This window comes from Aythya ferina, assembly GCF_964211825.1.
Source record: "Aythya ferina genome assembly, chromosome: 34".
Classification (NCBI taxonomy): domain Eukaryota; kingdom Metazoa; phylum Chordata; class Aves; order Anseriformes; family Anatidae; genus Aythya; species Aythya ferina.
In genome coordinates, this window is record NC_140331.1 from 91,916 (window position 1) to 114,282 (window position 22,367).

Here is a 22,367-nt window from a genome sequence, read left to right on the forward strand (position 1 = left end):
ATTGTAAATTGTGGGTTTTGGAGAACATCAGGTAGGTTTAGTGTGGTTCTGGTTTGGATCTATGGTTGTTGGGGTTTTCTTTCGTTTTTTGGGGATATCCTGTTCTTGTTTGGGGTGTTTTTGACTTCTTTTTGGGTCTCTGTTGAGTTTCGTTGTGTTCTCGTTGCTCGTTAATGTAAATGGTAGTGGATTGTGGGTTTTGGAGAAGATCAGGTGAGTTTAGGGTGGTTTTGGGAGGAAATTCATAGTTTTTTTTTTTTTTTTTTTTTTTTTTTTTTTTTTTTCTTCTGATCCAGTTCTTTTTTGGGGTGTTTTTGACGTGTTTTGGGGTGTCCGTTGTGTTTCGTTGAGTTCCTAATGGGTTTTCTGGTGGTTGGGAGTGGACCTTGGGATTTGGAGAACATCAAGTAGGTTTAGGGTGGTTTTGGGGTGGATCTATGATTTTGGGGTTATTTTCTTCCAGTTTTGGGGGTCATCACGTTCTTTTCTGGGGTGCTTTTGACGTGTTTTGTGGTCTCCGTTGGGTTTCGTTGTGTTTTCCGTGGTCATCATGGTGGAAAATTGTAAATTGTGGGTTTGGGAGAACATCAGGTAGGTGTAGGGTGGTTTTGGTGTGGATCTATTGTTTTTGGGGTTTTCTTTCTTTTTTTTAGGGGTTATCCCGTTCTTGTTTGGGGTGTTTTTGACTTGTTTTGGGGTCTCCGTTGGGTTTCCTTTGGTTTTCCATGGTCATCATGGTGAAAAAGAGTAAATTGTGGGTTTTGGAGAACATCGGGTAGGTTTAGGGGGACTTTTGGGGTGGTTCTATGGTTTTGGGGGATATTCTTCCAGTTTTTGGGGTGATCCCGTTCTTTATGTTTTTTTTTTTTTTGATTTTTTTTGTGGTCTACGTTTGGTTTCGTTGGGTTCTTGTTGGTCATCCTGATGTAACAGGATAAATTGTGGGTTTTGGAGAACATCAGGTAGGTTTAGGGGGACTTTTGGTGTGGATCTATGGCTTTTGGTGTTTTCTTTCGTTTTTGGAGATGATCCTGTTCTTTTTTGGGGTGTTTTTGACGTGTTTTGTGGTCTCCGTTGGGTTTCATTGTGTTTTCCGTGGTCATCATGGTGGAAAATTGTAAATTGTGGGTTTTGGAGCACATCAGGTAGGTTTAGTGTGGTTCTGGTATGGATCTATGGTTTTTAGGATTTTCTTTCGTTTTTGGGGTTGAAGCAGTTGTTTTTTGGGGTGTTTTTGACGTGTTTTTGGGTCTCCGTTGGGTTTCGTTGGGTTCTCGTTTGTCGTTAAGGTAAATGGGAGTGGATTGTGGGTTTTGGAGAACATCAAGTAGGTTTAGGGTGGTTTTGGGGTGGATGTATGATTTTGGGGTTATTTTCTTCCAGTTTTGGGGGTCATCCCGTTCTTTTCTGGGGTGCTTTTGACGTGTTTTGGGGTCTCCGTTGGGTCTCCTTGGGTTTTCCATGGTCATCGTTGTGGAAAAGTGTAAATTGTGGGTTTTGGAGAAGATCAGGTAGGTTTAGGGTAGTTTTTTAGAAAAATTCATAGTTTTGTGTTTTTTTTACTTCTGATCCAGTTCTTTTTGGGGCTGTTTTTGACGTGTTTTGGTTTCTCCGTTGGGTTTCGTTTGGTTTTCCATGGTCATCACGGTGAAAAAAGCGTAAATTGTGGGTTTTGGAGAACATCAGGTAGGTTTAGGGGGGGTTTTGGGGTGGATCTATGGCTTTTAGAGTTTTCTTTCGTTTTAGGGGGTGATCCTGTTCTGTTTTATGGTGTTTTTGACGTGTTTTGGGGTCTCCGTTGGGTTTTGTTGTGTTTTCCATGGTCATCACGGTGAAAAAGAGTAAATTGTGGGTTTTGGAGAACATCAGGTAGGTTTAGGGGGGGGTTTGGGGTGGATCTCTGGCTTTTAGAGTTTTCTTTCGTTTTAGGGGGTGATCCTGTTCTTTTTTGTGTTTTTTTTTTTGACGTGTTTTGGTTTCTCCGTTGGGTTTCGTTTGGTTTTCCATGGTCATCATGGTGGAAAATTGTAAATTGTGGGTTTTGGAGCACATCAGGTAGGTTTAGTGTGGTTCTGGTTTGGATCTATGGTTTTTAGGGTTTTGTTTCCTTTTTGGGGTTGAAGCAGTTGTTTTTTGGGGTGTTTTTGACGTGTTTTGCTGTCTCCGTGTGGTTTCGTTGGGTTCTCGTTTGTCGTGAAGTTAAATGGGAGTGGATTGTGGGTTTTGGAGAACATCAAGTAGGTTTAGGGTGGTTTTGGGGTGGATGTGTGATTTTGGGGTTATTTTCTTCCAGTTTTGGGGGTAATCACGTTCTTCTCTGGGGTGCTCTTGACGTGTTTTGTGGTCTCCGTTGGGTTTGCTTGGGTTTTCCGTGGTCATAATGGTGGAAAATTGTAAATTGTGTGTTTTGGAGAACATCAGGTAGGTTTAGTTGGGATTTTGGGGTGGATCTATGGCTTTTAGAGTTTTCTTTTGTTTTAGGGGGTGATCCTGTTCTTTTTTGTGGTGTTTTTGACGTGTTTTGGGGTCTCCTTTGGGTTTCGTTGAGTTCCTAATGGGTTTTCTGGTGGTTGGGAGTGGACTTTGGGATTTGGAGTACATCAGGTAGGTTTAGGGTGGTTCTGGTCTGGATCTATGATTTTTGGGGTTTTCTTTCGATTTGTGGGGTTATCCCGTTCTTGTTTGAGGTGTTTTTGACGTGTTTTGGGGTCTCCGTTGTGTTTCGTTGTGTTTTCCGTGGTCATCATGTTTTAAAATTGTAAATTGTGGGTTTGGGAGAACATCAGGTAGGTTTAGTGTGGTTCTGGTTTGGATCTATGTTTTTTGCGGTTTTCTATCGTTTTTTTGGTGTTATCCCGTTCTTTTTTGGGGTGTTTGTTACTTGTTTTGGGGTCTCCGTTGGGTTTTGTTGGTTCTCATTGGTCGTTAAGGTAAATGGGAGTGGATTGTGGGTTTTGGAGAAGATCAGGTAGGTTTAGGGTGGTTTTGTAGAAAAATTCATAGTTTTGGGGTTTTTTACTTCTGATCCAGTTCTTTTTTTGGGGTGTTTATGACGTGTTTTGGGGTCTCTGTTGGGTTTCATTTGGTTTTCCATGGTCATCAGGGTGAAAAAGAGTAAATTGTGGGTTTTGGAGAACATCGGGTAGGTTTTAGCGGGACTTTTGGGGTGGTTCTATGGTTTTGGGGGATATTCTTCCAGTTTTGGGGGTGATCCCGTTCTTTTTTGGGGTGTTTTTGACGTGTTTTGTGGTCTACGTTTGGTTCTGTTGGGTTCTTGTTGGTCATCATGATGTAACAGGATAAATTGTGGGTTTTGGAGAACATCAGGTAGGTTTAGGGGGACTTTTGGTGTGGATCTATGGCTTTTAGTGTTTTCTTTCGTTTTTGGGGGTGATCCTGTTCTTTTTTGGGGTGTTTTTGACGTGTTTTGGGGTCTCCGTTGGGTTTCGTTGTGATTTCCGTCGTCATCATGGTGGAAAAGTGTAAATTGTGGGTTTTGGAGAACATCAGGTAGGTTTAGGGTGGTTTTGGGAGTGGATCTATGATTTTGGGGTTATTTTCTTCCAGTTTTGGGGTCATCCCGTTCTTTTTTGGGGTGCTTTTGACGTGTTTTGGGGTCTCCGTTGGGTTTCCTTGGGTTTTCCATGGTCATCGTTGTGGAAAAGAGTAAATTGTGGGTTTTGGAGAAGATCAGGTTGGTTTAGGGTGGTTTTGTAGAGAAATTCATAATTTTGTGTTTTTTTACTTCTGATCCAGTTCTTTTTTTTGGGTGTTTTTGACGTGTTTTTTTTCTCCGTTGGATTTCTTTTGGTTTTCCATGGTCATCATGGTGAAAAAGAGTAAATTGTGGGTTTTGGAGAACATCAGGTAGGTTTAGGGTGGGGGGCTGGGGTGGATCTATGGCTTTTAGTGTTTTCTTTCTTTTTAGGGGGTGATCCTGTTCCTTTTTTTGGGGTGTTTTTGACGTGTTTTGGGGTCTCCGTTGGGTTTCGTTGTGTTTTCCGTGGTCATCATGGTGGAAAATGGTAAATTGTGGGTTTTGGAGAACATCAGGTAGGTTTAGGGTGGTTTTGGGGTGGATCTATGATTTTGGGGTTATTTTCTTCCAGTTTTGGGGGTCATCCCGTTCTTTTTTGGCGTGCTTTTGACGTGTTTTGGGGTCTCTGTTGGGTTTCCTTGGGTTTTCCATGCTTATCGTTGTAGAAAAGAGTAAATTTTGGGTTTTGGAGAACGTCAGTTAGGTTTAGGGTGGTTTTGGGGTCGATCGACTTTTTTGGGGGTTTTCATTCTTTTTTTAGTGGTTATCCCGTTCTTGTTTGGGGTGTTTTTGACTTGTTTTGGGGTCTCCGTTGGTTTTTGTTGGGCTCTCGTTGGTAGTTAAGGTAAATGGGAATGGATTGTTGGGTTTGGAGAAGATCAGGTAGGTTTAGGGTGTTTTTGTAGAAATATTCATAGTTTTGGGTTTTTTTACTTCTGATCCAGTTCTTTTTTGGGGTGTTTTTGACGTGTTTTGGTTTCTCCGTTGGGTTTCATTTGGTTTTCCATGGTGATCACGGTGAAAAAGAGTAAATTGTGGGTTTTGGAGCACATCAGGTAGGTTTAGTGTGGTTCTGGTTTGGATCTATGGTTTTTAGGGTTTTGTTTCGTTTTTGGGGTTGAAGCAGTTGTTTTTTGGGGTGTTTTTGACGTGTTTTGCGGTCTCCGTGTGGTTTCGTTGGGTTCTCGTTTGTCGTTAAGGTAAATGGGAGTGGATTGTGGGTATTGGAGAACATCAAGTAGGTTTAGGGTGGTTTTGGGGTGGATGTGTGATTTTGGGGTTATTTTCTTCCAGTTTTGGGGGTCATCACGTTCTTCTCTGGGGTGCTTTTGACGTGTTTTGTGGTCTCCGTTGGGTTTGCTTGGGTTTTCCGTGGTCATCATGGTGGAAAATGGTAAATTGTGTGTTTTGGAGAACATCAGGTAGGTTTAGTGGGTGTTTTGGGGTGGATCTATGGCTTTTAGAGTTTTCTTTCGTTTTAGGGGGTGATCCTGTTCTTTTTTGTGGTGTTTTTGACGTTTTTTGGGGTCTCTGTTGGGTTTCGTTGAGTTCCTAATGGGTTTTCTGGTGGTTGGGAGTGGACTTTGGGATTTGGAGTACATCAGGTAGGTTTAGGGTGGTTCTGGTCTGGATCTATGATTTTTGGGGTTTTCTTTCGATTTGTGGGGTTATCCCGTTCTTGTTTGAGGTGTTTTTGACGTGTTTTGGGGTCTCCGTTGTGTTTCGTTGTGTTTTCCGTGGTCATCATGTTTTAAAATTGTAAATTGTGGGTTTGGGAGAACATCAGGTAGGTTTAGTGTGGTTCTGGTTTGGATCTATGTTTTTTGCGGTTTTCTATCGTTTTTTTGGTGTTATCCCGTTCTTTTTTGGGGTGTTTGTTACTTGTTTTGGGGTCTCCGTTGGGTTTTGTTGGTTCTCATTGGTCGTTAAGGTAAATGGGAGTGGATTGTGGGTTTTGGAGAAGATCAGGTAGGTTTAGGGTGGTTTTGTAGAAAAATTCATAGTTTTGGGGTTTTTTACTTCTGATCCAGTTCTTTTTTTGGGGTGTTTATGACGTGTTTTGGGGTCTCTGTTGGGTTTCATTTGGTTTTCCATGGTCATCAGGGTGAAAAAGAGTAAATTGTGGGTTTTGGAGAACATCGGGTAGGTTTTAGCGGGACTTTTGGGGTGGTTCTATGGTTTTGGGGGATATTCTTCCAGTTTTGGGGGTGATCCCGTTCTTTTTTGGGGTGTTTTTGACGTGTTTTGTGGTCTACGTTTGGTTCTGTTGGGTTCTTGTTGGTCATCATGATGTAACAGGATAAATTGTGGGTTTTGGAGAACATCAGGTAGGTTTAGGGGGACTTTTGGTGTGGATCTATGGCTTTTAGTGTTTTCTTTCGTTTTTGGGGGTGATCCTGTTCTTTTTTGGGGTGTTTTTGACGTGTTTTGTGGTCTCCGTTGGGTTTCGTTGTGATTTCCGTCGTCATCATGGTGGAAAAGTGTAAATTGTGGGTTTTGGAGAACATCAGGTAGGTTTAGGGTGGTTTTGGGAGTGGATCTATGATTTTGGGGTTATTTTCTTCCAGTTTTGGGGTCATCCCGTTCTTTTTTGGGGTGCTTTTGACGTGTTTTGGGGTCTCCGTTGGGTTTCCTTGGGTTTTCCATGGTCATCGTTGTGGAAAAGAGTAAATTGTGGGTTTTGGAGAAGATCAGGTAGGTTTAGGGTGGTTTTGTAGAGAAATTCATAATTTTGTGTTTTTTTACTTCTGATCCAGTTCTTTTTTTTGGGTGTTTTTGACGTGTTTTTTTTCTCCGTTGGATTTCTTTTGGTTTTCCATGGTCATCATGGTGAAAAAGAGTAAATTGTGGGTTTTGGAGAACATCAGGTAGGTTTAGGGTGGGGGGCTGGGGTGGATCTATGGCTTTTAGTGTTTTCTTTCTTTTTAGGGGGTGATCCTGTTCCTTTTTTTGGGGTGTTTTTGACGTGTTTTGGGGTCTCCGTTGGGTTTCGTTGTGTTTTCCGTGGTCATCATGGTGGAAAATTGTAAATTGTGGGTTTTGGAGAACATCAGGTAGGTTTAGGGTGGTTTTGGGGTGGATCTATGATTTTGGGGTTATTTTCTTCCAGTTTTGGGGGTCATCCCGTTCTTTTTTGGCGTGCTTTTGACGTGTTTTGGGGTCTCTGTTGGGTTTCCTTGGGTTTTCCATGCTTATCGTTGTAGAAAAGAGTAAATTTTGGGTTTTGGAGAACGTCAGTTAGGTTTAGGGTGGTTTTGGGGTCGATCGACTTTTTTGGGGGTTTTCATTCTTTTTTTAGTGGTTATCCCGTTCTTGTTTGGGGTGTTTTTGACTTGTTTTGGGGTCTCCGTTGGTTTTTGTTGGGCTCTCGTTGGTAGTTAAGGTAAATGGGAATGGATTGTTGGGTTTGGAGAAGATCAGGTAGGTTTAGGGTGTTTTTGTAGAAATATTCATAGTTTTGGGTTTTTTTACTTCTGATCCAGTTCTTTTTTGGGGTGTTTTTGACGTGTTTTGGTTTCTCCGTTGGGTTTCATTTGGTTTTCCATGGTGATCACGGTGAAAAAGAGTAAATTGTGGGTTTTGGAGCACATCAGGTAGGTTTAGTGTGGTTCTGGTTTGGATCTATGGTTTTTAGGGTTTTGTTTCGTTTTTGGGGTTGAAGCAGTTGTTTTTTGGGGTGTTTTTGACGTGTTTTGCGGTCTCCGTGTGGTTTCGTTGGGTTCTCGTTTGTCGTTAAGGTAAATGGGAGTGGATTGTGGGTATTGGAGAACATCAAGTAGGTTTAGGGTGGTTTTGGGGTGGATGTGTGATTTTGGGATTATTTTCTTCCAGTTTTGGGGGTCATCACGTTCTTCTCTGGGGTGCTTTTGACGTGTTTTGTGGTCTCCGTTGGGTTTGCTTGGGTTTTCCGTGGTCATCATGGTGGAAAATGGTAAATTGTGTGTTTTGGAGAACATCAGGTAGGTTTAGTGGGTGTTTTGGGGTGGATCTATGGCTTTTAGAGTTTTCTTTCGTTTTAGGGGGTGATCCTGTTCTTTTTTGTGGTGTTTTTGACGTTTTTTGGGGTCTCTGTTGGGTTTCGTTGAGTTCCTAATGGGTTTTCTGGTGGTTGGGAGTGGACTTTGGGATTTGGAGTACATCAGGTAGGTTTAGGGTGGTTCTGGTCTGGATCTATGATTTTTGGGGTTTTCTTTCGATTTGTGGGGTTATCCCGTTCTTGTTTGAGGTGTTTTTGACGTGTTTTGGGGTCTCCGTTGTGTTTCGTTGTGTTTTCCGTGGTCATCATGTTTTAAAATTGTAAATTGTGGGTTTGGGAGAACATCAGGTAGGTTTAGTGTGGTTCTGGTTTGGATCTATGTTTTTTGCGGTTTTCTATCGTTTTTTTGGTGTTATCCCGTTCTTTTTTGGGGTGTTTGTTACTTGTTTTGGGGTCTCCGTTGGGTTTTGTTGGTTCTCATTGGTCGTTAAGGTAAATGGGAGTGGATTGTGGGTTTTGGAGAAGATCAGGTAGGTTTAGGGTGGTTTTGTAGAAAAATTCATAGTTTTGGGTTTTTTTACTTCTGATCCTGTTCTTTTTTGGGGTGTGTATGACGTGTTTTGGGGTCTCTGTTGGGTTTCGTTTGGTTTACCATGGTCATCATGGTGAAAAAGGGTAAATTGTGGGTTTTGGAGAACATCGGGTAGGTTTTAGCGGGACTTTTGGGGTGGTTCTATGGTTTTGGGGGATATTCTTCCAGTTTTGGGGGTGATCCCGTTCTTTTTTGGGGTGTTTTTGACGTGTTTTGTGGTCTACGTTTGGTTCTGTTGGGTTCTTGTTGGTCATCATGATGTAACAGGATAAATTGTGGGTTTTGGAGAACATCAGGTAGGTTTAGGGGGACTTTTGGTGTGGATCTATGGCTTTTAGTGTTTTCTTTCGTTTTTGGGGTTGATCCTGTTCTTTTTTGGGGTGTTTTTGACGTGTTTTGTGGTCTCCGTTAGGTTTCCTTGGGTTTTCCATGGTCATCGTTGTGGAAAAGAGTAAATTGTGGGTTTTGGAGAAGATCAGGTAGGTTTAGGGTGGTTTTGGGGTGGATCTATGGTTTTGGGGTTATTTTCTTCCAGTTTTGGGGGTCATCCTGTTCTTTTTTGGGGTGCTTTTGACGTGTTTTGGGGTCTCCGTTGGGTTTCCTTGGGTTTTCCATGGTCATCGTTGTGGAAAAGAGTAAATTGTGGGTTTTGGAGAACATCAAGTAGGTTTAAGGTGGTTTTGGGGTGGATGTATGATTTTGGGGTTATTTTCTTCCAGTTTTGGGGGTCATCACGTTCTTTTCTGGGGTGCTTTTGACGTGTTTTGTGGTCTCCGTTGGGTTTCGTTGTGTTTTCCGTGGTCATCATGGTGGAAAATTGTAAATTGTGGGTTTTGGAGAACATCAGGTAGGTGTAGGGTGGTTTTGGTGTGGATCTATTGTTTTTGGGGTTTTCTTTCTTTTTTTAGGTGTTATCACGTTCTTGTTTCGGGTGTTTTTGACTTGTTTTGGGGTCTCCGTTGGGTTTTCTTTGGTTTTCCATGGTCATCAGGGTGAAAAAGAGTAAATTGTGGGTTTTGGAGAACATCGGGTAGGTTTAGGGGGACTTTTGGGGTGGTTCTATGGTTTTGGGGGATATTCTTCCAGTTTTTGGGGTGATCCCGTTCTTTATGTTTTTTTTTTTTGATTTTTTTTGTGGTCTACGTTTGGTTTCGTTGGGTTCTTGTTGGTCATCCTGATGTAACAGGATAAATTGTGGGTTTTGGAGAACATCAGGTAGGTTTAGGGGGACTTTTGGTGTGGATCTATGGCTTTTGGTGTTTTCTTTCGTTTTTGGAGATGATCCTGTTCTTTTTTGGGGTGTTTTTGACGTGTTTTGTGGTCTCCGTTGGGTTTCATTGTGTTTTCCGTGGTCATCATGGTGGAAAATTGTAAATTGTGGGTTTTGGAGCACATCAGGTAGGTTTAGTGTGGTTCTGGTATGGATCTATGGTTTTTAGGATTTTCTTTCGTTTTTGGGGTTGAAGCAGTTGTTTTTTGGGCTGTTTTTGACGTGTTTTTGGGTCTCCGTTGGGTTTCGTTGGGTTCTCGTTTGTCGTTAAGGTAAATGGGAGTGGATTGTGGGTTTTGGAGAACATCAAGTAGGTTTAGGGTGGTTTTGGGGTGGATGTATGATTTTGGGGTTATTTTCTTCCAGTTTTGGGGGTCATCACGTTCTTTTCTGGGGTGCTTTTGACGTGTTTTGGGGTCTCCGTTGGGTTTCCTTGGGTTTTCCATGGTCATCGTTGTGGAAAAGTGTAAATTGTGGGTTTTGGAGAAGATCAGGTAGGTTTAGGGTAGTTTTTTAGAAAAATTCATAGTTTTGTGTTTTTTTTTACTTCTGATCCAGTTCTTTTTGGGGCTGTTTTTGACGTGTTTTGGTTTCTCCGTTGGGTTTCGTTTGGTTTTCCATGGTCATCACGGTGAAAAAAGCGTAAATTGTGGGTTTTGGAGAACATCAGGTAGGATTAGTGGGGGTTTTGGGGTGGATCTATGGCTTTTAGAGTTTTCTTTCGTTTTAGGGGGTGATCCTGTTCTGTTTTGTGGTGTTTTTGACGTGTTTTGGGGTCTCCGTTGGGTTTCGTTGTGTTTTCCGTGGTCATCATGGTGGAAAATTGTAAATTGTGGGTTTTGGAGAAGATCAGGTAGGTTTAGGGTGGTTTTGGTGTGGATCTATGATTTTGGGGTTATTTTCTTCCAGTTTTGGGGGTCATCACGTTCTTTTCTGGGGTGCTTTTGACGTGTTTTGGGGTCTCCGTTGGGTCTCCTTGGGTTTTCCATGGTCATCGTTGTGGAAAAGTGTAAATTGTGGGTTTTGGAGAAGATCAGGTAGGTTTAGGGTAGTTTTTTAGAAAAATTCATAGTTTTGTGTTTTTTTTACTTCTGATCCAGTTCTTTTTTGGGCTGTTTTTGACGTGTTTTGGTTTCTCCGTTGGGTTTCGTTTGGTTTTCCATGGTCATCACGGTGAAAAAAGCGTAAATTGTGGGTTTTGGAGAACATCAGGTAGGTTTAGGGGTACTTTTGGGGTGGATCTATGGCTTTTTGGGTTTTCTTTCTTTTTGGGGAATGATCCTGTTATTTTTGGGGGGTTTTTGACGTGTTTTGGGGTCTCCATTAGGTTTTGTTGGGTTCTTGTTTGTTATTATGTTAAATAGGAGTGGATTGTGGGTTTTGGAGAATATCAGGTTGGTTTAAGGGTTTTTTTAGGGTTAAATCATGGCATTTTGTATTTTTTTTTTCGGATCTGGGTTGATTTTGGTGTGTTTTTGTCGTGTTTGGTGGTCTCCGTTGGGTTTCGTTGGGTTTTCCGTGGTCACCATGGTGGAAAAGGATAAATTGTTGGTTTTGGAGAACTTCAGGTAGGTTTAGGGGGACTTTACGCGTGGATTCATGGTATTTGGGTTTTCTTCTTTTTGGGGGAGTGATCCTCTCCTTTCTTCGGGTGATTTTGAAGCGTTTTGTGGTTTCCGTTGCGTTTCGTTGAGTTCCTAATGTGTTTTATGTTGGTTGGGAGTGTGCTTTGGGATTAGGAGAACATCAGGTAGGTTTAGGGTGTCTTTGGGGTGGATCTACGGTTTTTGGGGTTTTCTTTCTTAATTTAGGGGTTATCCCGGTCTTGTTTGGGGTGTTTTTGACTTGTTTTGGGGTCTCTGTTGGGTTTTGTAGGGTTCTCGTTGCTCGTTAAGGTAAATGGGAGTGGATTGTGGGTTTGGGAGAACATCAGGTAGGTTTAGTGTGGTTCTGGTTTGGATCTACGGTTTTTGCAGTTTTTCTATCGTTTTTTTGGTGTTATCCCGTTCTTGTTTGGTGTGTTTTTGACGTGTTTGTGGTCTCCGTTGGGTTTCCTTTGGTTTTCCATGGTTATCGTTGTGGAAAAGTGTAAATTGTGGGTTTTGGAGAACGTCAGGTAGGTTTAGGGTGGTTTTGGGGTGGATCTACGGTTTTTGGGGTTTTCTTTCTTAATTTAGGGGTTATCCCGTTCTTGTTTGGGGTGTTTTTGACTTGTTTTGGGGTCTCCGTTGGGTTTTGTTGGGTTCTCGTTGGTCGTTAAGGTAAATGGGAGTGGATTGTGGGTTTTGGAGAAGATCAGGTAGGTTTAGGGTGTTTTTGTAGAAAAATTCATAGTTTTAGGGTTTTTTACTTCTGATCCAGTTCTTTTTTGGGGTGTTTTTGACCTGTTTTGGTTTCTCTGTTGGGTTTCGTTTGGTTTTCCATGGTCATCACGGTGAAAAAAGAGTAAATTGTGGGTTTTGGAGAACATCAGGTAGGTTTAGTGGGGGTTTTGGGGTGGATCTATGGCTTTTAGAGTTTTCTTTCGTTTTAGGGGGTGATCCTGTTCTGTTTTGTGGTGTTTTTGACGTGTTTTGGGGTCTCCGTTGGGTTTCGTTTTGTTTTCCGTGGTCATCATGGTGGAAAATTGTAAATTGTGGGTTTTGGAGAACATCAGGTAGGTTTAGGGTGGTTTTGGGGTGGATCTATGATTTTGGGGTTATTTTCTTCCAAGTTTGGGGGTCATCCCGTTCTTTTTTGGGGTGCTTTTGACGTGTTTTGGGGTCTCCGTTGGGTTTCCTTGGGTTTTCCATGGTCATCGTTGTGGAAAAGAGTAAATTGTGGGTTTTGGAGAAGATCAGGTAGGTTTAGGGTGGTTTTGGGGTGGATCTATAGTTTTTGTGGTTTTCTTTCTTTTTTGGGGTTATCCCGTTCTTGTTTGGGGTGTTTTTGACTTCTTTTTGGGTCTCTGTTGGGTTTTGTTGTGTTCTTGTTGCTCGTTAATGTAAATGGGAGTGGATTGTGGGTTTTGGAGAAGATCAGGTGAGTTTAGGGTGGTTTTGGGAGGAAATTCATAGTTTTTGGTTTTTTTTTTCTTCTGATCCAGTTCATTTTTGGGGTGTTTTTGACGTGTTTTTGGGTGTCCGTTGCGTTTCGTTGAGTTCCTAATGGGTTTTCTGGTGGTTGGGAGTGGTCTTTGGGATTTGGAGAACATCAAGCAGGTTTAGGGTGGTTTTGGGGTGGATCTATGATTTTGGGGTTATTTTCTTCCAGTTTTGGGGGTCATCCCGTTCTTTTTTGGGGTGTTTTTGACGTGTTTTGTGGTCTCCGTTGGGTTTGCTTGGGTTTTCCATGGTCATCGTTGTAGAAAAGAGTAAATTGTGGGTTTTGGAGAAGATCAGGTAGGTTTAGTGTAGTATTTTAGAAAAATTCATAGTTTGTTTTTTTTTTTTTGTATTTTTTTTTTTTTTTTACTTTTGATCCTGTTCTTTTTTGGCCTTTTTTTGACGTGTTTTGGTTTCTTCGTTGGGTTTCGTTTGGTTTTCCATGGTCATCAGGGTGAAAAAGAGTAAATTGTGGGTTTTGGAGAAGATCAGGTAGGTTTAGTGTGGTTCTGGTTTGGATCTATGTTTTTTGCGGTTTTTCTATCGTTTTTTTGGTGTTATCCCGTTATTTTTGGGATTGTTTTTGACGTGTTTTGGGTTGTCCGTTGGGTTTCCTTGGGTTTTCCATGGTTATCGTTGTGGAAAAGAGTAAATTGTGGGTTTTGGAGAACTTCAGGTAGGTTTAGGGTTGTTTTGGGGTGGATCAACGGTTTTGGGGGTTTTCTTTCTTTTTTTAGGGGTTATCCCGTTCTTGTTTGGGGTGTTTTTGACTTTTTTTTGGGGTCTCTGATGGGTTTTGTTGCGTTCCCGTTGGTCGTTAAGGTAAATGGGAGTGGATTGTGGGTTTTGGAGAAGATCAGGTAGGTTTAGGGTGGTTTTGTAGAGAAATTCATAGTTTTGTGGTTTTTTACTTCTGATCCAGTTCTTTTTTGGGGTGTTTTTGACGTGTTTTGGTTTCTCCGTTGGGTTTCGTTTGGTTTTCCATGGTGATCACGGTGAAAAAGAGTAAATTGTGGGTTTTGGAGAACATCAGGTAGGTTTAGGGGGGGGTTTGGGGTGGATCTATGGCTTTTAGAGTTTTCTTTCGTTTCAGGGGGTGATCCTGTTCTGTTTTGTCGTGTTTTTGACGTGTTTTGATGTCTCCGTTGGGTTTCGTTGTGTTTTCCGAGGTCATCATGGTGGAAAATTGTAAATTGTGGGTTTTGGAGAACATCAGGTAGGTTTAGTGTGGTTCTGGTTTGGATCTATGGTTGTTGGGGTTTTCTTTCGTTTTTTGGGGATATCCTGTTCTTGTTTGGGGTGTTTTTGACTTCTTTTTGGGTCTCTGTTGAGTTTCGTTGTGTTCTCGTTGCTCGTTAATGTAAATGGTAGTGGATTGTGGGTTTTGGAGAAGATCAGGTGAGTTTAGGGTGGTTTTGGGAGGAAATTCATAGTTTTTTTTTTTTTTTTTTTTTTTTTTTTTTTTTTTTTTCTTCTGATCCAGTTCTTTTTTGGGGTGTTTTTGACGTGTTTTGGGGTGTCCGTTGTGTTTCGTTGAGTTCCTAATGGGTTTTCTGGTGGTTGGGAGTGGACCTTGGGATTTGGAGAACATCAAGTAGGTTTAGGGTGGTTTTGGGGTGGATCTATGATTTTGGGGTTATTTTCTTCCAGTTTTGGGGGTCATACTGTTCTTTTTTGGGGTGTTTTTGACGTGTTTTGTGGTCTCCGTTGGGTTTCGTTGTGTTTTCCGTGGTCATCATGGTGGAAAATTGTAAATTGTGGGTTTGGGAGAACATCAGGTAGGTGTAGGGTGGTTTTGGTGTGGATCTATTGTTTTTGGGGTTTTCTTTCTTTTTTTTAGGGGTTATCCCGTTCTTGTTTGGGGTGTTTTTGACTTGTTTTGGGGTCTCCGTTGGGTTTCCTTTGGTTTTCCATGGTCATCAGGGTGAAAAAGAGTAAATTGTGGGTTTTGGAGAACATCGGGTAGGTTTAGGGGGACTTTTGGGGTGGTTCTATGGTTTTGGGGGATATTCTTCCAGTTTTTGGGGTGATCCCGTTCTTTATGTTTTTTTTTTTTTTGATTTTTTTTGTGGTCTACGTTTGGTTTCGTTGGGTTCTTGTTGGTCATCCTGATGTAACAGGATAAATTGTGGGTTTTGGAGAACATCAGGTAGGTTTAGGGGGACTTTTGGTGTGGATCTATGGCTTTTGGTGTTTTCTTTCGTTTTTGGAGATGATCCTGTTCTTTTTTGGGGTGTTTTTGACGTGTTTTGTGGTCTCCGTTGGGTTTCATTGTGTTTTCCGTGGTCATCATGGTGGAAAATTGTAAATTGTGGGTTTTGGAGCACATCAGGTAGGTTTAGTGTGGTTCTGGTATGGATCTATGGTTTTTAGGATTTTCTTTCGTTTTTGGGGTTGAAGCAGTTGTTTTTTGGGGTGTTTTTGACGTGTTTTTGGGTCTCCGTTGGGTTTCGTTGGGTTCTCGTTTGTCGTTAAGGTAAATGGGAGTGGATTGTGGGTTTTGGAGAACATCAAGTAGGTTTAGGGTGGTTTTGGGGTGGATGTATGATTTTGGGGTTATTTTCTTCCAGTTTTGGGGGTCATCCCGTTCTTTTCTGGGGTGCTTTTGACGTGTTTTGGGGTCTCCGTTGGGTCTCCTTGGGTTTTCCATGGTCATCGTTGTGGAAAAGTGTAAATTGTGGGTTTTGGAGAAGATCAGGTAGGTTTAGGGTAGTTTTTTAGAAAAATTCATAGTTTTGTGTTTTTTTTACTTCTGATCCAGTTCTTTTTGGGGCTGTTTTTGACGTGTTTTGGTTTCTCCGTTGGGTTTCGTTTGGTTTTCCATGGTCATCACGGTGAAAAAAGCGTAAATTGTGGGTTTTGGAGAACATCAGGTAGGTTTAGGGGGGGTTTTGGGGTGGATCTATGGCTTTTAGAGTTTTCTTTCGTTTTAGGGGGTGATCCTGTTCTGTTTTATGGTGTTTTTGACGTGTTTTGGGGTCTCCGTTGGGTTTTGTTGTGTTTTCCATGGTCATCACGGTGAAAAAGAGTAAATTGTGGGTTTTGGAGAACATCAGGTAGGTTTAGGGGGGGGTTTGGGGTGGATCTCTGGCTTTTAGAGTTTTCTTTCGTTTTAGGGGGTGATCCTGTTCTTTTTTGTGTTTTTTTTTTTGACGTGTTTTGGTTTCTCCGTTGGGTTTCGTTTGGTTTTCCATGGTCATCATGGTGGAAAATTGTAAATTGTGGGTTTTGGAGCACATCAGGTAGGTTTAGTGTGGTTCTGGTTTGGATCTATGGTTTTTAGGGTTTTGTTTCCTTTTTGGGGTTGAAGCAGTTGTTTTTTGGGGTGTTTTTGACGTGTTTTGCTGTCTCCGTGTGGTTTCGTTGGGTTCTCGTTTGTCGTGAAGTTAAATGGGAGTGGATTGTGGGTTTTGGAGAACATCAAGTAGGTTTAGGGTGGTTTTGGGGTGGATGTGTGATTTTGGGGTTATTTTCTTCCAGTTTTGGGGGTAATCACGTTCTTCTCTGGGGTGCTCTTGACGTGTTTTGTGGTCTCCGTTGGGTTTGCTTGGGTTTTCCGTGGTCATAATGGTGGAAAATTGTAAATTGTGTGTTTTGGAGAACATCAGGTAGGTTTAGTTGGGATTTTGGGGTGGATCTATGGCTTTTAGAGTTTTCTTTTGTTTTAGGGGGTGATCCTGTTCTTTTTTGTGGTGTTTTTGACGTGTTTTGGGGTCTCCTTTGGGTTTCGTTGAGTTCCTAATGGGTTTTCTGGTGGTTGGGAGTGGACTTTGGGATTTGGAGTACATCAGGTAGGTTTAGGGTGGTTCTGGTCTGGATCTATGATTTTTGGGGTTTTCTTTCGATTTGTGGGGTTATCCCGTTCTTGTTTGAGGTGTTTTTGACGTGTTTTGGGGTCTCCGTTGTGTTTCGTTGTGTTTTCCGTGGTCATCATGGTTTAAAATTGTAAATTGTGGGTTTGGGAGAACATCAGGTAGGTTTAGTGTGGTTCTGGTTTGGATCTATGTTTTTTGCGGTTTTCTATCGTTTTTTTGGTGTTATCCCGTTCTTTTTTGGGGTGTTTGTTACTTGTTTTGGGGTCTCCGTTGGGTTTTGTTGGTTCTCGTTGGTCGTTAATGTAAATGGGAGTGGATTGTGGGTTTCGGAGAAGATCAGGTAGGTTTAGGGTGGTTTTGTAGAAAAATTCATAGTTTTGGGGTTTTTTACTTCTGATCCAGTTCTTTTTTTGGGGTGTTTATGACGTGTTTTGGGGTCTCTGTTGGGTTTCATTTGGTTTTCCATGGTCATCAGGGTGAAAAAGAGTAAATTGTGGGTTTTGGAGAACATCGGGTAGGTTTTAGCGGGACTTTTGGGGTGGTTCTATGGTTTTGGGGGATATTCTTCCAGTTTTGGGGGTGATCCCGTTCTTTTTTGGGGTGTTTTTGACGTGTTTTGTGGTCTACGTTTGGTTCTGTTGGGTTCTTGTTGGTCATCATGATGTAACAGGATAAATTGTGGGTTTTGGAGAACATCAGGTAGGTTTAGGGGGACTTTTGGTGTGGATCTATGGCTTTTAGTGTTTTCTTTCGTTTTTGGGGGTGATCCTGTTCTTTTTTGGGGTGTTTTTGACGTGTTTTGTGGTCTCCGTTGGGTTTCGTTGTGATTTCCGTCGTCATCATGGTGGAAAAGTGTAAATTGTGGGTTTTGGAGAACATCAGGTAGGTTTAGGGTGGTTTTGGGAGTGGATCTATGATTTTGGGGTTATTTTCTTCCAGTTTTGGGGTCATCCCGTTCTTTTTTGGGGTGCTTTTGACGTGTTTTGGGGTCTCCGTTGGGTTTCCTTGGGTTTTCCATGGTCATCGTTGTGGAAAAGAGTAAATTGTGGGTTTTGGAGAAGATCAGGTAGGTTTAGGGTGGTTTTGTAGAGAAATTCATAATTTTGTGTTTTTTTACTTCTGATCCAGTTCTTTTTTTTGGGTGTTTTTGACGTGTTTTGTTTTCTCCGTTGGATTTCTTTTGGTTTTCCATGGTCATCATGGTGAAAAAGAGTAAATTGTGGGTTTTGGAGAACATCAGGTAGGTTTAGGGTGGGGGGCTGGGGTGGATCTATGGCTTTTAGTGTTTTCTTTCTTTTTAGGGGGTGATCCTGTTCCTTTTTTTGGGGTGTTTTTGACGTGTTTTGGGGTCTCCGTTGGGTTTCGTTGTGTTTTCCGTGGTCATCATGGTGGAAAATGGTAAATTGTGGGTTTTGGAGAACATCAGGTAGGTTTAGGGTGGTTTTGGGGTGGATCTATGATTTTGGGGTTATTTTCTTCCAGTTTTGGGGGTCATCCCGTTCTTTTTTGGCGTGCTTTTGACGTGTTTTGGGGTCTCTGTTGGGTTTCCTTGGGTTTTCCATGCTTATCGTTGTAGAAAAGAGTAAATTTTGGGTTTTGGAGAACGTCAGTTAGGTTTAGGGTGGTTTTGGGGTCGATCGACTTTTTTGGGGGTTTTCATTCTTTTTTTAGTGGTTATCCCGTTCTTGTTTGGGGTGTTTTTGACTTGTTTTGGGGTCTCCGTTGGTTTTTGTTGGGCTCTCGTTGGTAGTTAAGGTAAATGGGAATGGATTGTTGGGTTTGGAGAAGATCAGGTAGGTTTAGGGTGTTTTTGTAGAAATATTCATAGTTTTGGGTTTTTTTACTTCTGATCCAGTTCTTTTTTGGGGTGTTTTTGACGTGTTTTGGTTTCTCCGTTGGGTTTCATTTGGTTTTCCATGGTGATCACGGTGAAAAAGAGTAAATTGTGGGTTTTGGAGCACATCAGGTAGGTTTAGTGTGGTTCTGGTTTGGATCTATGGTTTTTAGGGTTTTGTTTCGTTTTTGGGGTTGAAGCAGTTGTTTTTTGGGGTGTTTTTGACGTGTTTTGCGGTCTCCGTGTGGTTTCGTTGGGTTCTCGTTTGTCGTTAAGGTAAATGGGAGTGGATTGTGGGTATTGGAGAACATCAAGTAGGTTTAGGGTGGTTTTGGGGTGGATGTGTGATTTTGGGGTTATTTTCTTCCAGTTTTGGGGGTCATCACGTTCTTCTCTGGGGTGCTTTTGACGTGTTTTGTGGTCTCCGTTGGGTTTGCTTGGGTTTTCCGTGGTCATCATGGTGGAAAATGGTAAATTGTGTGTTTTGGAGAACATCAGGTAGGTTTAGTGGGTGTTTTGGGGTGGATCTATGGCTTTTAGAGTTTTCTTTCGTTTTAGGGGGTGATCCTGTTCTTTTTTGTGGTGTTTTTGACGTTTTTTGGGGTCTCTGTTGGGTTTCGTTGAGTTCCTAATGGGTTTTCTGGTGGTTGGGAGTGGACTTTGGGATTTGGAGTACATCAGGTAGGTTTAGGGTGGTTCTGGTCTGGATCTATGATTTTTGGGGTTTTCTTTCGATTTGTGGGGTTATCCCGTTCTTGTTTGAGGTGTTTTTGACGTGTTTTGGGGTCTCCGTTGTGTTTCGTTGTGTTTTCCGTGGTCATCATGTTTTAAAATTGTAAATTGTGGGTTTGGGAGAACATCAGGTAGGTTTAGTGTGGTTCTGGTTTGGATCTATGTTTTTTGCGGTTTTCTATCGTTTTTTTGGTGTTATCCCGTTCTTTTTTGGGGTGTTTGTTACTTGTTTTGGGGTCTCCGTTGGGTTTTGTTGGTTCTCATTGGTCGTTAAGGTAAATGGGAGTGGATTGTGGGTTTTGGAGAAGATCAGGTAGGTTTAGGGTGGTTTTGTAGAAAAATTCATAGTTTTGGGTTTTTTTACTTCTGATCCTGTTCTTTTTTGGGGTGTGTATGACGTGTTTTGGGGTCTCTGTTGGGTTTCGTTTGGTTTACCATGGTCATCATGGTGAAAAAGGGTAAATTGTGGGTTTTGGAGAACATCGGGTAGGTTTTAGCGGGACTTTTGGGGTGGTTCTATGGTTTTGGGGGATATTCTTCCAGTTTTGGGGGTGATCCCGTTCTTTTTTGGGGTGTTTTTGACGTGTTTTGTGGTCTACGTTTGGTTCTGTTGGGTTCTTGTTGGTCATCATGATGTAACAGGATAAATTGTGGGTTTTGGAGAACATCAGGTAGGTTTAGGGGGACTTTTGGTGTGGATCTATGGCTTTTAGTGTTTTCTTTCGTTTTTGGGGTTGATCCTGTTCTTTTTTGGGGTGTTTTTGACGTGTTTTGTGGTCTCCGTTAGGTTTCCTTGGGTTTTCCATGGTCATCGTTGTGGAAAAGAGTAAATTGTGGGTTTTGGAGAAGATCAGGTAGGTTTAGGGTGGTTTTGGGGTGGATCTATGGTTTTGGGGTTATTTTCTTCCAGTTTTGGGGGTCATCCTGTTCTTTTTTGGGGTGCTTTTGACGTGTTTTGGGGTCTCCGTTGGGTTTCCTTGGGTTTTCCATGGTCATCGTTGTGGAAAAGAGTAAATTGTGGGTTTTGGAGAATATCAAGTAGGTTTAGGGTGGTTTTGGGGTCGATGTATGATTTTGGGGTTATTTTCTTCCAGTTTTGGGGGTGATGCCGTTCTTGTTTGGGGTGATTTTGACGTGTTTTGGGGTCTCCGTTGGGTTTCGTTGTGTTTTCCGTGGTCATCATGGTGGAAAAGTGTAAATTGTGGGTTTTGGAGAACATCAGGTAGGTGTAGGGTGGTTTTGGTGTGGATCTATTGTTTTTGGGGTTTTCTTTCTTTTTTTAGGGGTTATCCCGTTCTTGTTTCGGGTGTTTTTGACTTGTTTTGGGGTCTCCATTGGGTTTCCTTTGGTTTTCCATGGTCATCAGGGTGAAAAAGAGTAAATTGTGGGTTTTGGAGAACATCGGGTAGGTTTAGGGGGACTTTTGGGGTGGTTCTATGGTTTTGGGGGATATTCTTCCAGTTTTTGGGGTGATCCCGTTCTTTATGTTTTTTTTTTTTGATGTGTTTTGTGGTCTACATTTGGTTTCGTTGGGTTCTTGTTGGTCATCATGATGTAACAGGATAAATTGTGGGTTTTGGAGAACATCAGGTTGGTTTAGGGGGACTTTTGGTGTGGATCTATGGCTTTTGGTGTTTTCTTTCGTTTTTGGAGATGATCCTGTTCTTTTTTGGGGTGTTTTTGACGTGTTTTGTGGTCTCCGTTGGGTTTCATTGTGTTTTCCGTGGTCATCATGGTGGAAAATTGTAAATTGTGGGTTTTGGAGCACATCAGGTAGGTTTAGTGTGGTTCTGGTATGGATCTATGGTTTTTAGGATTTTCTTTCGTTTTTGGGGTTGAACCAGTTGTTTTTTGGGGTGTTTTTGACGTGTTTTTGGGTCTCCGTTGGGTTTCGTTGGGTTCTCGTTTGTCGTTAAGGTAAATGGGAGTGGATTGTGGGTTTTGGAGAACATCAAGTAGGTTTAGGGTGGTTTTGGTGTGGATCTATGATTTTGGGGTTATTTTCTTCCAGTTTTGGGGGTCATCACGTTCTTTTCTGGGGTGCTTTTGACGTGTTTTGTGGTCTCCGTTGGGTTTCCTTGGGTTTTCCATGGTCATCGTTGTGGAAAAGTGTAAATTGTGGGTTTTGGAGAAGATCAGGTAGGTTTAGGGTAGTTTTTTAGAAAAATTTATAGTTTTGTGTTTTTTTTACTTCTGATCCAGTTCTTTTTGGGGCTGTTTTTGACGTGTTTTGGTTTCTCCGTTGGGTTTCGTTTGGTTTTCCATGGTCATCACGGTGAAAAAAGCGTAAATTGTGGGTTTTGGAGAACATCAGGTAGGTTTAGGGGTACTTTTGGGGTGGATCTATGGCTTTTTGGGTTTTCTTTCTTTTTGGGGAATGATCCTGTTATTTTGGGGGGGTTTTTGACGTGTTTTGGGGTCTCCATTAGGTTTTGTTGGGTTCTTGTTTGTTATTATGTTAAATAGGAGTGGATTGTGGGTTTTGGAGAATATCAGGTTGGTTTAAGGGTTTTTTTAGGGTTAAATCATGGCATTTTGTATTTTTTTTTTCGGATCTGGGTTGATTTTGGTGTGTTTTTGTCGTGTTTGGTGGTCTCCGTTGGGTTTCGTTGGGTTTTCCGTGGTCACCATGGTGGAAAAGGATAAATTGTTGGTTTTGGAGAACTTCAGGTAGGTTTAGGGGGACTTTACGCGTGGATTCATGGTATTTGGGTTTTCTTCTTTTTGGGGGAGTGATCCTCTCCTTTCTTCGGGTGATTTTGAAGCGTTTTGTGGTTTCCGTTGCGTTTCGTTGAGTTCCTAATGTGTTTTATGTTGGTTGGGAGTGTGCTTTGGGATTAGGAGAACATCAGGTAGGTTTAGGGTGTCTTTGGGGTGGATCTACGGTTTTTGGGGTTTTCTTTCTTAATTTAGGGGTTATCCCGGTCTTGTTTGGGGTGTTTTTGACTTGTTTTGGGGTCTCTGTTGGGTTTTGTAGGGTTCTCGTTGCTCGTTAAGGTAAATGGGAGTGGATTGTGGGTTTGGGAGAACATCAGGTAGGTTTAGGGTGGTTTTGGGGTGGATCTACGGTTTTTGCAGTTTTTCTATCGTTTTTTTGGTGTTATCCCGTTCTTGTTTGGTGTGTTTTTGACGTGTTTGTGGTCTCCGTTGGGTTTCCTTTGGTTTTCCATGGTTATCGTTGTGGAAAAGTGTAAATTGTGGGTTTTGGAGAACGTCAGGTAGGTTTAGGGTGGTTTTGGGGTGCATCTACGGTTTTGGGGGTTTTCTTTCTTAATTTAGGGGTTATCCCGTTCTTGTTTGGGGTGTTTTTGACTTGTTTTGGGGTCTCCGTTGGGTTTTGTTGGGTTCTCGTTGGTCGTTAAGGTAAATGGGAGTGGATTGTGGGTTTTGGAGAAGATCAGGTAGGTTTAGGGTGGTTTTGTAGAAAAATTCATAGTTTTGGGGTTTTTTACTTCTGATCCAGTTCTTTTTTGGGGTGTTTTTGACCTGTTTTGGTTTCTCCGTTGGGTTTCGTTTGGTTTTCCATG